Source organism: Mirounga angustirostris, unplaced genomic scaffold, assembly GCF_029215605.1.
Source record: "Mirounga angustirostris isolate CCGP_5_RB_7025 unplaced genomic scaffold, mMirAng1.0.hap1 SCAF_4, whole genome shotgun sequence".
Classification (NCBI taxonomy): Eukaryota; Metazoa; Chordata; class Mammalia; order Carnivora; family Phocidae; genus Mirounga; species Mirounga angustirostris.
Window position 1 is genome coordinate 119,352,950 of NW_026991712.1, and position 17,691 is coordinate 119,370,640.

At 43.9% G+C, this 17,691-nt stretch overlaps 1 protein-coding gene and 1 long non-coding RNA gene across 9 annotated transcripts in view; one reads left to right on the top strand and one right to left on the bottom strand.

Annotated features, from left to right (window-relative positions):
- Nucleotides 1-12,869, top strand: part of ZNHIT6 (zinc finger HIT-type containing 6) — an 82,440-nt gene extending 69,571 nt beyond the window's left edge. For 2 of the 3 annotated variants that reach the window (XR_010410868.1, XR_010410866.1), the window contains one exon: nt 4,677-12,869. The gene's annotated coding sequence lies outside the window, so the exon portion shown is untranslated. The remainder of the gene's footprint in view (nt 1-4,676) is intronic. The other variant, XR_010410867.1, reaches the window with a different exon arrangement.
- On the bottom strand, nt 1,449-16,527 carry LOC123859439 (uncharacterized). 6 transcript variants are annotated; one of them, XR_010410880.1, is made up of 7 exons: nt 15,866-16,000; nt 15,497-15,682; nt 14,938-15,023; nt 14,365-14,557; nt 12,913-13,551; nt 9,113-9,206; nt 1,449-3,554 (listed from the first exon to the last, which is right to left on the bottom strand). It is a non-coding gene; the product is annotated as an uncharacterized LOC123859439 (long non-coding RNA). The 6 variants fall into 6 exon arrangements; XR_010410877.1 differs by lacking the exon at nt 1,449-3,554 and adding an exon at nt 7,797-7,932 and having other exon boundaries at nt 15,866-16,527; XR_010410878.1 differs by lacking the exons at nt 1,449-3,554; nt 12,913-13,551 and adding an exon at nt 7,797-7,932 and having other exon boundaries at nt 15,866-16,527.
- Between the last annotated feature and the right edge of the window lie 1,164 nt (nt 16,528-17,691).

Genomic DNA, 17,691 nt, shown 5'->3' on the forward strand with positions numbered 1-17,691 from the left:
ACATGGGAATGTGTACCCATATATGGTGCCATAGGGGGAGCCAGCCTGAGAATCAAACTGGAAATGGAGTTGAGAGATGATCCTAGTAACATTTTCCTGTCATTCTGCAGTCCCTCTGGCATGCTTTCTTTACTCTCATTCGCAACTGCAGCAGTAACAATTTCACAAGTGATGATAGAGAGAATGTGAGGAAGTTTAAATGAGCACCTCCTGTTAGTGGTCTTGTCATCTTTTCTAAACAGCTCTCCTCTGTGGTCACCTCCAACATGTCAAGTCTGCAGAACCATAGAATCTTGGCATCAGACACCCAAAAGGATCATAGAGATCAGCTAGTCCAGGGCCTCCCAAGGTGCCTCAGGAGGTAAGCAAGGTGATTTTTAGGTGATTCATGAATATTTTTTATTTTCATGAATATAATTATTGTGATGAATCCTAGTAAAATATAATTAGCACTTTCACATCAAACTTGTGATTTCACAGGTTTTATGTAATGCTTTTACTGAAGGGGAAATTGAAGCTTTGAGAGATTAATAGCTTTTTTAGGGATTGCCCAGATGGTGAATGAAGGGTGAGAGATACTAAGTGTGGAATCTGATAACTGGGAGGGATTCTGAAGATCATGGAGTCACTTCCGCACCCTCACCCACCTCCAATGTCAGAATTCCCCCAACAGCATCTCTCACAAATGGTCATTCAGCCTCAGCTTGAATACCCCCACAGATGGGAAGCTTATCACCATTCGAGGCAGCACATTCCATTTTAGCAGTTCTGAGAGTTAGAAAATTCTCCCTTACACTGCACCAAAATCAGCCCTTTGCAATTTCTTTCCATTTGGTTCCAGTTCTTCCCTCTGAATCCACACCCCACCTTCAAATGTTCAAGTCAGTTACTCTGCCCCCCTCCACTTCTTCCTCAACACAACACATACACGTGCACACACACGTACATACACTTGCATGCACACTCATGGAATGTGGTTTTGAATCACTCTGTCATTTTCTCATCATTCTTGTTTGATTTAACACTCAAATGTCTTTGTTGTTACTAAACCTGTGTGTCTAGAACATGAATTACTATATATGCAGTGAAGACTAAACCAGAGTAATCCCACCCTTTGTCCTGGACCTCATGTTTCTCTTCAGGCAGCCTGAATAGAATAATGTGGCTTTTTCTTACTCCTTTTCATTCCAGTCTGTTGAGATTTTTTTTTTTTAATCTTGATTCTATCAGCAATTTTATTAAATCTGGGAATACTAGGGTGCCTGCGTGGCTCAGTCCGTTGAGCATCTGCCTTCGGCTCAGGTCATGATCCCAGGGTCCTAGGACTGAGCCCCACGTTGGGTTCCCTGCTCAGTGGGGAGTCTGCTTCTTTTTTTTTTTTTTAAAGATTTTATTTATTTATTTGAGAGAGAATGAGATAGAGAGAGAGAGAGCATGAGAGGGGGGAGGGTCAGAGGGAGAAGCAGACTCCCTGCCGAGCAGGGAGCCCAATGCGGGACTCGATCCCGGGACTCCAGGATCATGACCTGAGCCGAAGGCAGTTGCTTAACCAACTGAGCCACCCAGGCACCCAAGGGGGAGTCTGCTTCTTCCTCTCTCTCTGCCCCTCACCCTTGCTCATGCTCTTTCTCACTCTCACTACCTCTCTCTCTCTCTCGCTCACTCTCAAATAAATAAAATATTTTAAATAAATCTGGGAATACTAGAGCATGAGGGCTTCCCTTGAAACTTAACAAAAGTAGTTTCAGGAGACATAAAAATATAGTGAATGAATAAAATGATAAAGTTATAGAACCTAGTATCCAAGAGATTTCTGTAGACTGAAAACATTAATGGGTTTAACATAGATTAATGAGCAATAAAAAGGTATTTAGATTATTCAACTTTTTTAATACAGTGTCCTAGCCTTGCCTACCTAATGTCCTTGCTGTTCAATATCGGAGGCAGAACATTGGGTTATACTAGTCAAAGGTCTCACCATGGAATTTCTTACTAGTTTCTCCCTGCTACAGAAATAAAACTATCTTTGCCCCTGGAGCCAATCTAGTATACTGATTAAAGGAACTGGTTTGGGTGTTAAATAGAACTGAGTTCAAACTATGACTCTATGATTTACTAGTTGTATAGCCTCTCACAAGCTATACAGCCTCTTTGAGCCTCAGTTAACCAAGGAAACAATATAGTACCCATTTCAGGCTTATAAGAATTATACAAGATATATACGTAGCATCTGGCACATGATAAAGCATTCAGTATACCATGGCTATGATTGTTTCTAAATCTGTTGATACACAAAATAGTAAGAAAAATTGAAAATAAAAATTAGCCCATGAAGAATGGAGCTGTCCATCATGACCTTGTATACTTTGCTTTGGTTAGTTTCTGTCCTAAAGTACATCAATCAGGATACTCTGTTAATTTGGTGAAGAAAATTCCTAACCCTCTTTGGGCTTCCATGTTGGAAGGAGTGGAGCTTTGAGAGGTTCAAGGAGCAGCTTTGATGAAGGAGCCAGCAGAAACCAGCTAGAGGTGTTTCCTTCACCAGTGGGCTAAACACAGTGCGATCTGGAAGGCCCAGGGGTATCTCCTGCATGAGGAGGCCCCCCACCCTGAGGGCCACCTCTAGAGGCATCAAAGTCCTTCTAGACTGCCATCCTAAGTGACTTTGAGGGACTAAAGGACTTAGGAGTGCAGAGACAGAAAAGAAGCAATAGATGGGTTGTTTCTCTCCCAGTTTTTTTTTTTCAACCTGGGATTTGCCATTCTACCTGAACGCAGTTTTGAATCTAAGAACTTACTGGATGCATGTGTCTGGACAGGCACAGGCTTCTAAGGATTGTGCTTTCAAACACTGGCAGGGCTTACCAGAGTTGGGCGAGGGTAGCCTCATCTGATCTGAGGATTATTGTCAGGCAGGAGGGTTTTAAAATTTTAAATCCTGGTTTTTTAACACGCAGGAAAACACCTGGCTTCCTACCCTGTGAAATAGATGGCTTCAGTTGGCTTCCTTAGTTTTTGGGGGGTTTTTTTAAGAGTTTTTATATGTAGTGGGGGTTTTTTTGGTTTTTTTTTGTTTTTTTCTTCAACAAAAGAGCAGTCAGTGCCTAGCTATCCCTCTACTGGCCCCACTGTTAAGACTTGCAGAGGTTCCCAGATTTATACCTTCTGGTGACCCCATGATTTACACCAACTCCCCCACTCGCTGCCATTCCTTTAGCATTCAGTGCTGCCTTCTTGAGACAGGAGTACTGACAGACTCTTGGAGTCTTACAGCATTTAGTCATTTATCTTCTAGATATTCAAAGCCAGGGGGTGTGAGTGTGTGCACGTGTGCGTGGGCGCACAGGGGCGCATTTTGCCCTTTGCCACATTGGTTGTTGTGTTTCTTTTCCATTTGCACAAGGTCACATTCAGAGTTCTTCCTCCCCGAGGAGAGGTTGCACATTTCGTCACTTAATCTTCCTCTCATTTCCTTCTCTTAGGATCACATAGCCCTTCCTGAGGTATTACCGTTTTTCCATTTCTTCTTTACTCCCTCCTTTCTTTTAATAACTCTGGAAGACAGGGAGGCACCTTGTAAAGTTAATTTCCTCTGAAGCGTTCAAAGAGAAGGCATCTCTCAGCCCAGACACCACAACCCCTCTCCACCCCTCAGCTGCGACGCACTCCCCTCCTCAAAGCCTTAGTCACCCTGGGCTGTGCCCGCCGCCCAGGACTCTCCATGCCCAGGCTTGGTCTTAGGGGCACAGTGAATTGCTCTGTCTAGTGACTCTTTGGTCTGGGTGTGGGGACCCTAGTCGGGAAGAGTCTCCCCATTTATTTGCTCTGTTCCCTCCTCCCCTTTTTCACTTCCTCACTGCACTCCCCCTTCTCCTTCACTGCTTTCTGCTCCTCTCTGGTACTTTCAGGACTCAGGGGCTGGCTGCCTGCCTGTCCCGGGGATGGCATTTCCTCTTCAAAGGTCTGTGGCCTCCGCCACCCAGCTCTACCAGGCACACAAGCCTTTGGAATCGCTGTGGCTTTGCCACCCGCTTGCCTACTTGGAAGGCAAGGGCAGTTTTTTAAATGCCCCTTTGGTTTCTTGGGGTGCAACTTTCCTCAATCCTGTTTTATTTATGTGAACATGATCTGTGGCTTTTGAATGTTTGCTTTTGAATGTTTGTGTTAATGGACTAAACTGAAAGCGTTTCCTCTTACCGGAGAGAGGGCCGGCACACAGCTGGGGGCCAGGCCGTTCAACTCAGGCAAAACTGTCCCAAGAGGAACAAGTTACCAGCCAAGGAAGTCTGGAGGCTCTAAGAGGAATTCACTGAGGCCTTCATGGGCAGCCGCAGTCAGAGCCGGGATCATGGACTAGGCCACGAGGCTCAAGCAATTCCTTGGATTAACAGGGAGGGCTAAACTGAAGACACCTATATTTTTGCAAAAAAAAATTTTTTTTTTAAGATTTTATTTATTTATTTGACAGAGAGAGACACAGCAAGAGAGGGAACACAAGCAGGGGGAGTGGGAGAGGAGGAAGCAGGCTTTCTGCTGAGCAGGGAACCCGATGCGGGGCTCGATCCCAGGACCCGGGCCAAAGACAGATGCCCAACAACTGAGCCACCCAGGCGCCTTGCAAAAAAGTTTTTTAAATTGTGCATGTATTTACCAAAACTCTGTGTGGTTTTCAACAGCTTAGGTGTCTGATCTTTCACCCTATTCCCAGCCTTCTGGGTATCTCCTGGCAATATTAAGAACTCCAGCTTGATCCCTGAATCATCTAGGTAAGCTGTCATCTGAAAATGTAGCACAGTCCTAGCTCAGCCTACTAATGTGCTTCCTGTGTATTTCTTTTCTCTTCTTCTCTTTTTTTTGATACCTCAGACAGAAACAGACCCAAAGGATCCAGCAAATGCACAGTTTTTCCATATCCAGTGACGGGCTAACCTAGCACTGAAGTGAGGGAGAGAGGCAGGAGAGGGGCAGCTGGGACCACACTGTGTGGAGGAAATGCCATCCTCAAATCTGCCATGAGGACACAAGAACAGAGTAGAAGGCAGGGCCTTAGTCAGGGCTGGGCTCTCCTCAAGGGTTGACCCCACCATCCCACCACCACCAATCCATAGCCTGTATAGCCCGGGGTCCAGTGGCTTGAACCAGAGGTGGGGGACCTACCTGGACAATTTGTGTGAGAATATGGGCATGATGAGGAACACCTCTTTCTGCAAACAAGATGGAACAGAACAGAAGTAGTTGGGAATCTTTCTCCAAGCTGAAGCAAATGGTGGATCCACCAGGACTGTTGCCTAAGTCATTAATCTCCTCAGATGAAGGAGCTGGCTATTGTTACAGCCTATAGAATAAACTGCGATGGAGAAGACTTGATGTGGACTTGCACAGGATACAGAGTTATAATTCTTGAGGCAGAATACTCCAGGGTTTCTTATTTAAACTATGAGTCCAATGTTGGTGACCCTCTGTGTTCAATTTACACCTTCTCCTTGGGCAGAGTCTTCTAACTCCTTGGTTTCATGTCCCTTGATAACTCCATATTCTGAATATCCCTACTGAACTTGAGACCAGACACCTAACTTGACATGCAAATCACACATGTACTCAGTGTGACCCACAGCTAATTTATCCTTTTCTCCACCTGCCTCTAACCAGCTCCTCCTGGGCTACCCATTGTCATCACCAGTCATCCAGTTGCTCATACCAGAAATACCAGAGTTATATTTGTCTCTTTCCTATAACACTTTAATCACCTAATCCTGTTCATTCTACCTCCTAAATATCTCTTTATTCTGTGCATATCTCTGTATTCTTTGGCCAACCAAACTAGTCCAGGCTACCATCTTTTCTAGCTACCTCATTGATCCTCTGTCTGGTCTCTTGGCTTCTGTTCTTAACACTTGGAGTCCACTCTGTCTGTCCGTTTAGAATGATGTTACCTAAGTATAATCTGATCATGTTTCTTGCCTGCCCAAAACCTTTGAGTAACTTTCTGTTGCTTTTCAGGTAAAATCCAAAGTCCAAGTTCCAACCTTGCTTACTCTTTCCAGCCTCATCTATTACCAGGACAGAGACCGTGTCTTTCCATTTCATTGCTGTCCCCTCAGAACCTAAAACAATGTCTAGCAGAAGGTTGCTCTCTATAAATAGTGGTTGCATGGATGACTAAGTGAATAAACAATTTCTGTGCATTTAAGGATAACCAAGGAGAAGGGAGAATGAGTGAAGACCAATATTAAAACCTCTCAGGGGAGGCCTGGGTGGCTTGGTTAAGCATCTACCTTCGGCTCAGATCATGATCCCAGGGCCCTGGGATCCAGCCCTGCATCGAGTTCCCTGCAGGGAGCCTGCTTCTTCATCTGCCTGCCACTACCCCTGCTTGTGCTCTTTCTTTCTCTGACAAATAAATAAGTAAATAAAATCTTAAAAAAAAGAAACAAAAAAACCTCTCAGGATTATTGTTCTTAGTCTAAGACTTAAATATTTTAATCCCAGGGCTGGAAAAGTGGAATGTTCTTGAACAAGCATTGCACAAAATGTAATGAATAGGATGGTCTGCATTTTTCTGCCGCACAAGCTCCCCTTTTGGATGTGAGGAGCATGCGGTCAGATTATCTGTATGACTGTGGGGACTGGGCAGGTTTACAAGGTGAAGAGAAGAAATGGCAATTGTAAAGTTGAGTGTAAGGGATAGTTTTGTTTGTTTGTTTTTTAGCTAAGGAGCATCCATTTCACTTCCTAAGGGTACTTCATTTCCTTTTGAAGAAGGATCTCTTTCCTGTTGGATTCAGTCTGTTGTCTGTTGGGACTGTAATTAAGAGCCTGCCCTCCCTTGAGGCCCAGGTTAAGCCAATAAAATGTTTTCTTCCTAGAATTAGACTCTTGGGGGCGCCTGGGTGGCTCAGTCAGTTAAGCAGCTGACTCTTGATTTTGGCTCAGGTTGTGATCTTGGGGTCATAAGATCAAGCCCCACATCAGGCTCCATGCTGAGCGTGGAGCCCTGCTTGAGATTCTCTCTCCCTCTGCCCCTTCCCCTGCTTGCACGCTCTCTCAAAAGAGAAGGAAGGAAGGAAGGAAGGAAGGGAGGGAAAGAAAGAAAGAAGGAAAAAGGAAAGAAAGAAAGAAAAAAAACGAAAGAAAAAACGAAAAAGAAAGAAGGAAAAGAAAGAAAAGAACGAAAGAAGAAAGAAAAAAGAGAATTAGGCTTGAGCACAGAGATCTAGAAACTTAAAACATTTGCTGTTTGGAGGTGACCTTCCAGCCATACCATGCCTGCTGTGAGACCACCATGGTGTTCCTGGGACCCATTCATCCGTTTATTAACTCAGTAGTGGGATCCCAATAGTTGTCTAATATGTTTCTTTTTCCATAATTTGATCAGAGTTGTTTCTGTTACATATAACTGTTGGTGTGATAATGGTGGTACAGGAGAACATTATCAGAATACAGTTCTGACATCTTTCAGTACTTTGGACCAAAGCCATTAAATGAATCCAAGAATAAACACCAGGTACAATTTGACCTTAGAAGTTCAGTTATGACTGACTTTCCTGACATGGAAATGTGTAACATTCACATGTGGATCTTCATAGGGATCAGTAGCTCAAAATATCACTGTTTTGATGGTCATCTGTATCAAAAAGAAACCAAAACCACACCTTCAACTTTGTCTTTCATTGTAGCCATTGTAAAAAGAAGGACTAAAAATGATGATCAACCTTACTACTGGCCAAAGACAAATTAAAATAAGTACTGTGTTCTTGTCAATCAGTTCTGCCAAAATTTAAAAAACTGGCACTCTCCATTGTGGATGAGAATGTGAACAAAGGGTACTCTTTCATAGTTGGTAGAAGTGCAAATTGGTCAATCTTCCTGGAAGGCAATTTGGCAGTGCCTATCAAAATTTAACACATGCACACCCTTGATCCAGCAGTTCTCCTTAGAAAGAAAAACAGCAAAAAGATACAAGTATAAGAATGTTCATTGTGACATTAACTTGTACTATCCAAATATTAGAAACAGTGTAAATGCTCCTTAATAGACTGAATATAGTATGGTATAGTTTTACTGATTCATGATTCATTCAGGAGCCATTATAAAAAATGTGGTTGATATGTATGTAATAGAAGTAGAATCCACAATATTTTAATGAGTGCAAACAATAAGTTACAGAATAATGTGAATAAAAAATTCTTTAAAAAAACACAAAGCTATACATAAACTTTATGAGTATATGTATACATATGTAAATATGTCTGAATGTGCATAGAAAAGATCCAGAAGTATCCATACTGAACAGATATTGCTGGTTACTCTTGATGAATGGGGAGAAGCAATGGAATGCAAGGTAAAGAAGGGGAAGTTTGATTTTTTATTTTATGTCTTTGATATTACTTGAATTTTTATTGCCTTTGTGTTACCTTTATAATTTAAAAAAGTTGAATAACTTTGGTAATTTAAGAAAGAACAAAAAATGAATAAAAACTATTAAAATGTAAAGAAATAATCAGAAACCAGGCCAAGTAACCTTTCCAGAGGCTTTGACCCACTTGTCTAGACAAGACTGTGGTCTATCCTAGTAGGTGAAAGCTGAGGGACCAGCTATACCCAGGACACAGCCAAGTTTCTGTAAGAGAACCACCCAGGCAGGCCAGAGGAGCTCCTCCTGGAAGCTTTACCCTGGACTGGGTGGAAATCACCCCCTACAGGAATTAGAATTGCGCATTTGATTGTTTTTATTGGCTCTGCCCTTCTTACTTTGAATACCTCCTTCTTTTGTTCATGAATGTTTAATTTGTCATCTTGTTTATGGCTGAAGCAAGATTCCTGTCTATCTAATGAACTTAATGATTCTGACGTGAGTGTCTAACAGACAGTAATTAGAACCTCTTTGGCTCACTGGGATGGCATAATACCACCAGGTGCCTGCTTTTCATGCTGCCTTGTTTGGGCAGAAAGTTTATTTATTTGTATTCTACTTTATTCCAAAATACATTGTAGGTCAAATACACTGTTTTTGTTTTGTTTTTAAATCAGAAAATGGTGAATGAGAGAAAAATAAGGATATAAAAACAAGATTAAGCCAACAATGAAGTTGCCACACAGGCTACATGCTTACCTTAAGTTTTACTTAATTTGGTTCTGAGTTTCCTAGTGGCCAAGGTCAAGTGGACATGATCAGGTACAGAACTAAAGTGATAGTCTTGGTTTTCCTGAGCAATAAAAAAAAGACAGATTTCTCAGTAAGGATGGATATATACATATGTGGGGGGCAGTGCTGAGAAGGAAAGTATTCTACTATAGTCTCATGGACTTGAGAGTGAATCCTGACTAGTGTCAGTCAACTGATGGTCCTTTTCCAAGGCTGCAGTAATTTCCTTCTTTCAAATGAACCTTGAGTCACTTTGACCCCTTGAATTGCTGTCCCTCCTCTCCAGAGGAATGCTCGTCCCTTCTCTCAAAACCATAAGCCTGGGGAAGAATGCTACTTTGTTCAAGTTATTCTTGATTATTTTGGAACTTCCTAAAGCTCCTGTCATGTGGTTCCAAGTTTAACCATAGCCACTTTGGACATGGTTTTGTTTCCACAGTGATGTGTGTCAGCAACCACAGAGTGAGCTTCTTGTATTTTTATATCAATATGATACCCTTTGTCTATTTGTTCCTCAGAGGTTTCACTTTCGCTTATGTAATGGGCTATGGCATTTTACAGTCATTACCTCATGCTGGGATCTCCTTTTTCTTTGTACCTCCTGATGCGTCATATTCTTGACTCTACTCCCTTGGATCTCTTAGATACAATGCTCTGAGCTGGTGGGTGGGAGTGGGTGGGAGCCAGATTATCTGATGACTTCTCCACCCTTCCTCACACAAGAGCCACTTAGGTTTGTCACCACGCCGTTTCTGTACTCAGTCTTTTGGCATCTTTCAGACTGCACACTGGCTTAAAACTACAGCCGCTACCAAAAGCAATGGGTTTAGATGGGGCTGGAAGACTCCAGGCTCCGCTCTGGGTTGGACACTGGGCAGGCAGAGTCTTCTGAACTCTGGAGCTACATTGACTATTCCCACAGGGTCTGCAGCTGGAAGTGGTCAGTCTCCTATGTGTACCCCTGTCCAAGCCTACACTATTAAGAAGATCTTGAAAGAAACCTACATCTCAATATATGACCGTTCCTTCACTTGGGGCTCATTTTCCTGAGCTCCTCCATATTCTTATATACAGCTGTTTACTTAGATGTCTGATAAGCTTCTCAAGCTTAACATGCCCAAAACAGAACTCCTGCTTCATGTTCCCACCTCACCCCCACCCAAGTGTTACTCGAGAAGAGTAGAACTCTTCTCCATCTTGGAAAATGGCACTACGCTTCACCTAATTGCTCAATCCAAAAATAGGAATCATGCATGATTCCTCCTTTTCTTTCCTTCACCTTTTACATCAAAAAACAGCTAAATCCAAACACTTTTCTCCATATGCACAGCCATCATCCTGGTCTGAGTTTCTGTCATCTTATGCCTGGACAACTGAAATCACCAATGAGGCTCCTTGCTTCCATTCTTTTCCCACTACAGTCCATTCCCACACCACACAGTGGCCAAGGTAACAGAGCACACTGCTTCCTACACTTAAAATCTTCCAATGACTTCCTGCTGCTCTCAGGAAAAAAAAAAAAAAAAAAAATCCCATTTCTCCTGCCCACTTCTCAGATCACATCTCATATCACTCTCCATGTCACTCATGGAACTCCAGACACACTGGCTTCTTTCTCTTCCTTGAAAATGCCACATTATTTTTCATTCATTGCCCTTTTACTGCTATATACTTTGCTTAGGATGTGTTCTTTCACTGGACTTTTTATCATTGAGGTCTCACTTCTTCAATGAAATCCTCGTCCAAATATATCTCCTAAATAACGTTTTTACTTCTTCATATCATTCTTATAATCAAAAAGGATCTTGAGTATTAGTTTGCTCACTTGTTTATTATTTGCCTTCTTCATCCAGAACACAAGGTCAATAAAGACAAGGATTTTGTCTGTTTCATTCACAACTGTATCTCTGGTGAATTTTTTAAATAAATAGGTGTATGAAGTAATGGACAAGCAAATGCTATAGCACATGTGTCAGTTCAACTTAACAAACATTTACTGGGCATCTACTATGTACCAGGCACTTGCCAGATGCTTTAGATTCAAAGATTAAACAAGCCTACTTCTTTCCCTTAATTCTGGAAGTATTTTAGCCCTTTTTCTCTAAATACTGCCTTTCTCACATTTCTATTTTTTTCTTCCTGACCTCTTTAACATCTTGTTTCCCATTTCTTTGCCTTCCCCTTTTTTGCTGTATCCTGAGTAATGTCTTCAGATTTATCTTCCAGTTCTCTAATTCTCTCTTTATCTGTATCTATTGTACTTGCTTCCTGTTTCTAATTTTAATAATTATCCTTTTTATTTTCAGAAGTAGTATTTGACTTTTTCTCAATTCTGCCTGGTCTTTTTAGATTCTGTTTATTTTTTTTCATGTTTTTGTTTCCCCTTTCTATTGCTTTAAACATTTTAAACACTTGATATTTGGTATATAATGTCTAATTCTGTTCATTGTGGTTTCTACTGGCTTTCACTCAGGGTAGCTTATGTGTTTCCTAGCGTGGTTATCATTTTAATTGTGATCTTATGTTCACTGGAACTTTATCTGTTAGACTCCCATGAAGCTTGTGGAATGTCCTTCCACAAAAGAGCTGCTTCTGCCAGGTGCCCTGGTATGCTACCAACCTGGGGCCAATTTAAACTAATTTACAGCTGAAGTTTCCCAGACCATGCAGATAGTATAAATTTCAAATCCTACACTTGTGTGAGGGAAAGATTGTGTTTTAACATCTTATGAGTCCAGGCTAAGACAGACAAAGTTTCTCATTTCTCTTCATTGCAGATAGGTAGGCTTTTTTTCTAGTCTATTCTTTCATTTAGTATGTATCCTTTTGTGAGTCTCACTTTTATGCAGAATTCGCTATTCCTACTCTCCATCTTTTGAGGGCACTAAGCCTGGTCTCGTGTCTCCCATAATGCCCCTAAAACCAAGCCTCAAAGTCACTGGGATAGACAGGCTTCCCAAAGCAGCAGAGCTCCAGTGGTAATTTACCATTTTGAATCCCAGTCTGTGTGCGTACACACATGTGTAATGAGGATTTCCCTAATTTGCATGAGAGTTTGACTATGCATTTAAAAGTATATTTGTTATATTTTATCTAGGATATCCAGATGTTCTGTCTTATAGCTAGAAACACAATATTCTGCCTTCTATGAACATGTGATATAGTTTTGGGAGACAGAAACATCCATTTATCCAACCATCAACATTTTTATTGGTTTTTCTGTATCAGACACTAATAACCAGGTACACTTAAAAATATGCTTAGAGGCATGCCCACAGTGATGAGAGGATGTAGGGGTAAAAGAGACCAATTCTAATGGGGGATCTGGGAAGGTTTTGCAGATACAAAGGTTTTGGAGCTGGATAATAATAATACCTACCTTTTATCTCATGCTTACTCTGGACCAAGCACTGTGGCAAGTACTTAACATGTATGGTCACGATATCCTTACAAGAAGGCATAAGATAGATACTATTCTTAGCATCTCAATTTTACAACTGAAGCATAGAGAATTTGAGTAATGTTCCCTGTCATATAGAAAGCAACTGGCAGTGCCTGGATATGAATTCAAGCAGTTTAAGTCCTGATCCAGGGCTTTTAGCTACTATGCTATATTGTGCTTGAACAGACAGGGATTGGGGGAGGGCGTTCCATCCAGGAAGAAAATAATGCCTATATCCCTAGACGACTGTGAGGATTATTTGAGATACTGTAAGGAAAACCACATGACATGCACTCCGTAAATGCCTACTTTGTTTTCTCTTTACCTTTGTACCATCAGCTTGTCATAAATTCCTTTAGGGATGGAGCCATACTATATCCATGAAGATAGCTTCGATAGCTTCACTCCCACAGAACCTGGTATTAACTAGTGGTTAATCCCTTGGCTGATTTGTCGATGGAACTAAATGTTACTTTGATAGTAGCTTTAGTACTTAGAATTGTATTGCAGTGCAGTTCTCAAAGCACTTTTATATCTATCAGCTCAGTTTATCAGCACATCAGTTCTCGGAGGTAGGGCACATATCTGGCTTTAGTGACAAATGAGCGTTTTACTGAGGTGGGAATAGCATAGTCTTGGGAGAAGGCTAAGTGTGAACTCTGTGTAACTGGATGAAAAGACCAAAAAAGACCGACTGTGGCACTCCAGATAGCCTTAGGAAGGAAGTGGTGGCAGGAGGCCAGGCTTCGATTCCTGAATGGTCTCTCTAGCTCCAATCCTGTCATCAGCCATCCGTGAGAACCATCTCTTTGAGTCTTAGCTGCATCCTGATTCAATCACTGCTAAATGCTTGAAGTGGGCTTCCCTTCACATGATGCCTATCACACTTTGTGGTCAGTGTTCCTCTTTAGACTGAGCTCTGTGAGAGCAGAGACTCCTTATTCACTGGTTGTAACTCCAGCATCTAGAACAGATGTGACACAGAAGGTGATCAAATATCTAGTAAACAAATGATGAATGAATTATTTGGATAAAAAGGAAAGGAGGAGAAACAAGGTCAGCGTCATAGATTCAGATCTCAGGAATGGGGAGAGGAAGCAAGCAGGAACCATGAGAAGGTTGAGCCAGAGAGATGGTCCTGCCAGAATGCAGCACTCGATGAGCTAAGTGTGGTCATGTCTGATTACAAAGCACTTTAAGAGTCAGGGGGCTTCCCCGGTGACTTTAATCACAGCCTGTCCTTTCCATTTGTTTGGCCCCACCTTATTTTAAAGGTATCACACACATAAAATATAGCACTGGCCTTGCCCAAAGGGCCACAAATTCCAGAGAGGTGAGAAAGCTGGATTAGAGGCATGTGTATCAGTGAGATTTTACACCGGTGAGGGATTGCAGAGCACTTTGTGAACATGGCCCAAATCAGCTTTCATCTGCAAAATAAGCCTCCATTCCTCTGGGATCCCCTTTCATTCCCTCTTCAAAGTCCTAGGTCAAAGTTCAACCTCTTGTACTGGCTTGAACATCTATGTGCATTTCTGGGTTCACCTCTGGGGGCAGCTTGCCCATCCTCTTCACCCTCGTACTTCCCTTCCCTTCTCCCTTGCTCAGGGTCTACTTTAGCAGACTTCCACAGACCTAAGAAGCCACAGGCCGCCAGGAAACAGCCCTTTCTTTTGTCTGGAGCATTACGATACAGGGTTAAGTTTGGCCCAAGGAACAGCATGATTAGATCAGCAAATCAACCCGAAAGTTATAGAAACAAGATGTGCTTACCCACCATTACAAAGGGATGCTGTGGTTCTTTCCACTTGGTTGAATGACCTACATTAAAACTTTCGGATCTTGGGTGCAGGTAGAGTCTTTCGGATCAACTAGATGGGGATCTAAATGCACATCCCAGGAGAGAACCAGCTACCAGCTGTAGTTCATCTCACGTCTGAAGCGTGTCCTCACCCAACTAGGAAAATGACCTAATTGTGTACAGACAACAGCAATTGTACAGGGAAAATAATACAGTAATGCAAATATTCAAACCAAATTGGAAAAGCAAAGCAAGAAGGAGCCAGAAAACATTAGATCATTCAGATTGCAACCTGGCCAACTTCAGCATCTGGGCGTGCATCCTCTGTCCAGCTTTTGTTCACATACCATCCCTAATGCTTCTTTGCATTTATAGAATCATGGCTGGGTATTTGCACAAAACCCTTTGTGTGACTGCATTCTAAGGAACAAGGTTCTCACAGTGTCCCTTCAGAAGGGTCAGAGAATTCTCCAGTGGAATGCTTTAATAGGCCTCCGGTTCAGAAAGGGCCTTTCTCTCACTGAAGGGAGGGGTGGGGGAATGATGTACCTTTGGCCAGCATATATGTTTTAATTATGTGACCAGGGCAGGCCTTGCTCATTTTCCTTCCTCACTGGGTCATTTCCACCTTAGTTCTGAAAACAAAAAACAATTGATTAAAAAAAGAGCCTTCCTGACTGAAACCTTGGATCTCCTCTTTGGATTTGGACAAGAAGCAGGGATGTCCCCGTCCCCCCACCCCCACCCCATATCTTAAAGCTGGTTCAAATTCGCCTGAGAGTCTGAGGAATAATGTGGTCTCCCTGTGCACTCTTATTTGTGTGTCTCTGATGAGCGGTCCCCATCCCCTTCTATGGGGAAGTCACAGGCTCTGGAGTCTGCAGCCCTGGGCAGAACCCGGCTCTGCCACCGCAGGATCTTGGACAGGACAGATACCTCTGAAACCTTTGGATCTCTCATGGGTTAAAGCAGAATAATCATACTGCCTCCTGGGTTTGTGAGGATGAAATCTTCTAAAGAGCTCCTCAGAGCGCCTGGCACCTCCTAAGTAGTCCAGAAGTGGCAGGTTTTCTTGTTACCACCACTTGGCTGTCCCTCAGCCTCCTACCTGCCACCTCAGTAGATCATCAGGTACCTCAGCACAAGTCCAGTGAGGAAGCAGCCCAGGAACATATTCTTCAGGATTTAGCACCTGGTCATAGCAAGTTTCTCGGGTTCACGAATGTGCAGCTCCGGAGAATGGCACTTACCGGGTGAATTCCTTCCCCCTTCAGCTAGTGAGTGCTGGACCTTCCTATAGGAACAGGAAGGAGCCAGTCACCGCACAACCCCAACTGACTAGTTGCTTGAGACGTCTTCCTTTCTGAGGCGTCTGCATTTGTCAGGACAGAGGAAGCGCTTAAAAAGCCTGGGCTCCAGGGAGGAGAGAGAAGCGGAGGGGAAAGCAGGGACCGCAGACAGACAAACCCGCCTTTACCTGCATCACGGCAGCCAATGCCTCCAAACCCAGCCGGTCCCCTGGAGGCGCAACCGGGGAGTCACCGCACAGGTCGCACGGGGCTACAGATAGGTTCCCCCGAACCCTAGCAGCCAGGGGCCACGCGAAGTAGAGTAAAAGGGGAAAAAAAGTCCTGGATTCAAGTCCCTCCACTCTTCCTTTCCAGCCGTGTCACCTTGGGCCAGTGGCTGTCTTCCGGGAGGGTGGAGGCCTTCGTTGGTAAAATGTGGCTAATCCCGCCGCGGGAGGCTGGTGCGGAGGATGAAACGGGCCGCGGCGGGCACCGCGCCTGGGCGTGCGGAGGGAGCGCGCGGGGATGGCAGGGACGGGCGGCCCCCGCGGCCCCGAGCCCCGCGCCTCGCGCAGCAGCGGGCGGGCCAGGAGGGGCCAGCAGCACCCCCTTCCCCACAGCCACGCGCTGTCCTGCGGGGCGGGTCGCGCCCAGCCTCCCGCGGTAACCCGACCCGGCGTGGAGGCCAGCCGCCGCTCTGGGTTCCACGAGGCCGGGCGCGCGGCCCCGGGGTCCCCGCGTGCTCTAGCGCCAGCGGCAGGAGCTCCTGGGCGGGGACCGGCGCTCGCGCGGAGGGCAGTAGCCGTTGTCCCGCAGGAGGCCCGCGCCGCCCCGATGGCTCATCGGTCACCGGATGGGGGCCCTGCTTAGTCACAAGTGTTGCAACCCAGTTTCTGTTCTACAACTATTACAAAGAAAAGAGAAAATATTTAAAGAAAATCAAGTGTATGTTTGTATTTGTTACCATGGGATTCGGTTCAACTGTATACAGATATCGTTTTTTGTTTTTTTGGGTTTTTTGGTTTTTTGGGTTTTCTTTCTTTCTTTTAAACCTTTCAAGCTGTGTACTGCAGTGGACAAAGATTACACCATGTTTGTGTTGCAGTGTTGCTGTGGAAGTGCATATGGTTTTATTTGGTGGAAATTTGCAGAGAAATTGAAGGAAGTCATACGCCTGCATAAAAACAAATGTGAAGTTTCAGAAAACAGGCCTCCGAACAAACACTGGAATTAAGGGGGGCTCTTGACAATAACTTAAAATCTGGAATACTGGTGCATGAGTGCAGCTCCACCTGCTTGGGTCCTAACCGAGGAGGCAGGGGAGTTAGAGTCAGACGGTGGAGTTTAATCCGATCTGCCACTACCTGGCCAGGTGTCTTTGGCCAAGTTACTGGGCCATGGCTGGCCTTTTTTTTCCTATCTCTGAAACAGAGAGCAGTTACCCTTACCGTGCATCGCTCTTGTTGAGCGAAAACGAGGTAACAGGTCATGAGCACCATACATAGTAAGTGCTCATTAAATGGTAGCTGTCATTCTGCAGTGGTAACAGCATCCCATTTATGTTCCAAGGCTGTGGGCTCATTCATCAAGCTCTCTTTTGGGCTTTGAGCTTTGGAGCGCTTTGGAGGAGCCAGGGGTGTTCAGTGCTGGCCAAACTTGGTTTTGTGTCATCACAAAATTGTCGTCAGACTGGACAATTGCTGAAAAGTGTATACTTCAGCTGTCAAGGGTCACCCCCTGCAAGCAATGAGGATGATGAGTCTCAGCAAGTTGGTGACACTGTCAGCTGGAACAGTGCTTTCCTCTCAGCATTTGGCTCTGACCTCCCCACTCCATGTCACCAGCAGCAGTCAGCATAGGCCTGAGCACCTCCAAGAGAACAGAAGGCCCATCTCCAAAGTGCTCACACCTGCTTCCTACTCTGAATGAACACTTTGGAGGGCTGGATAATTATTATAATTGTAATGTCTTAAAATCTTCATTTAAATCTTCAAGTTTAATTCATGTAGATTGA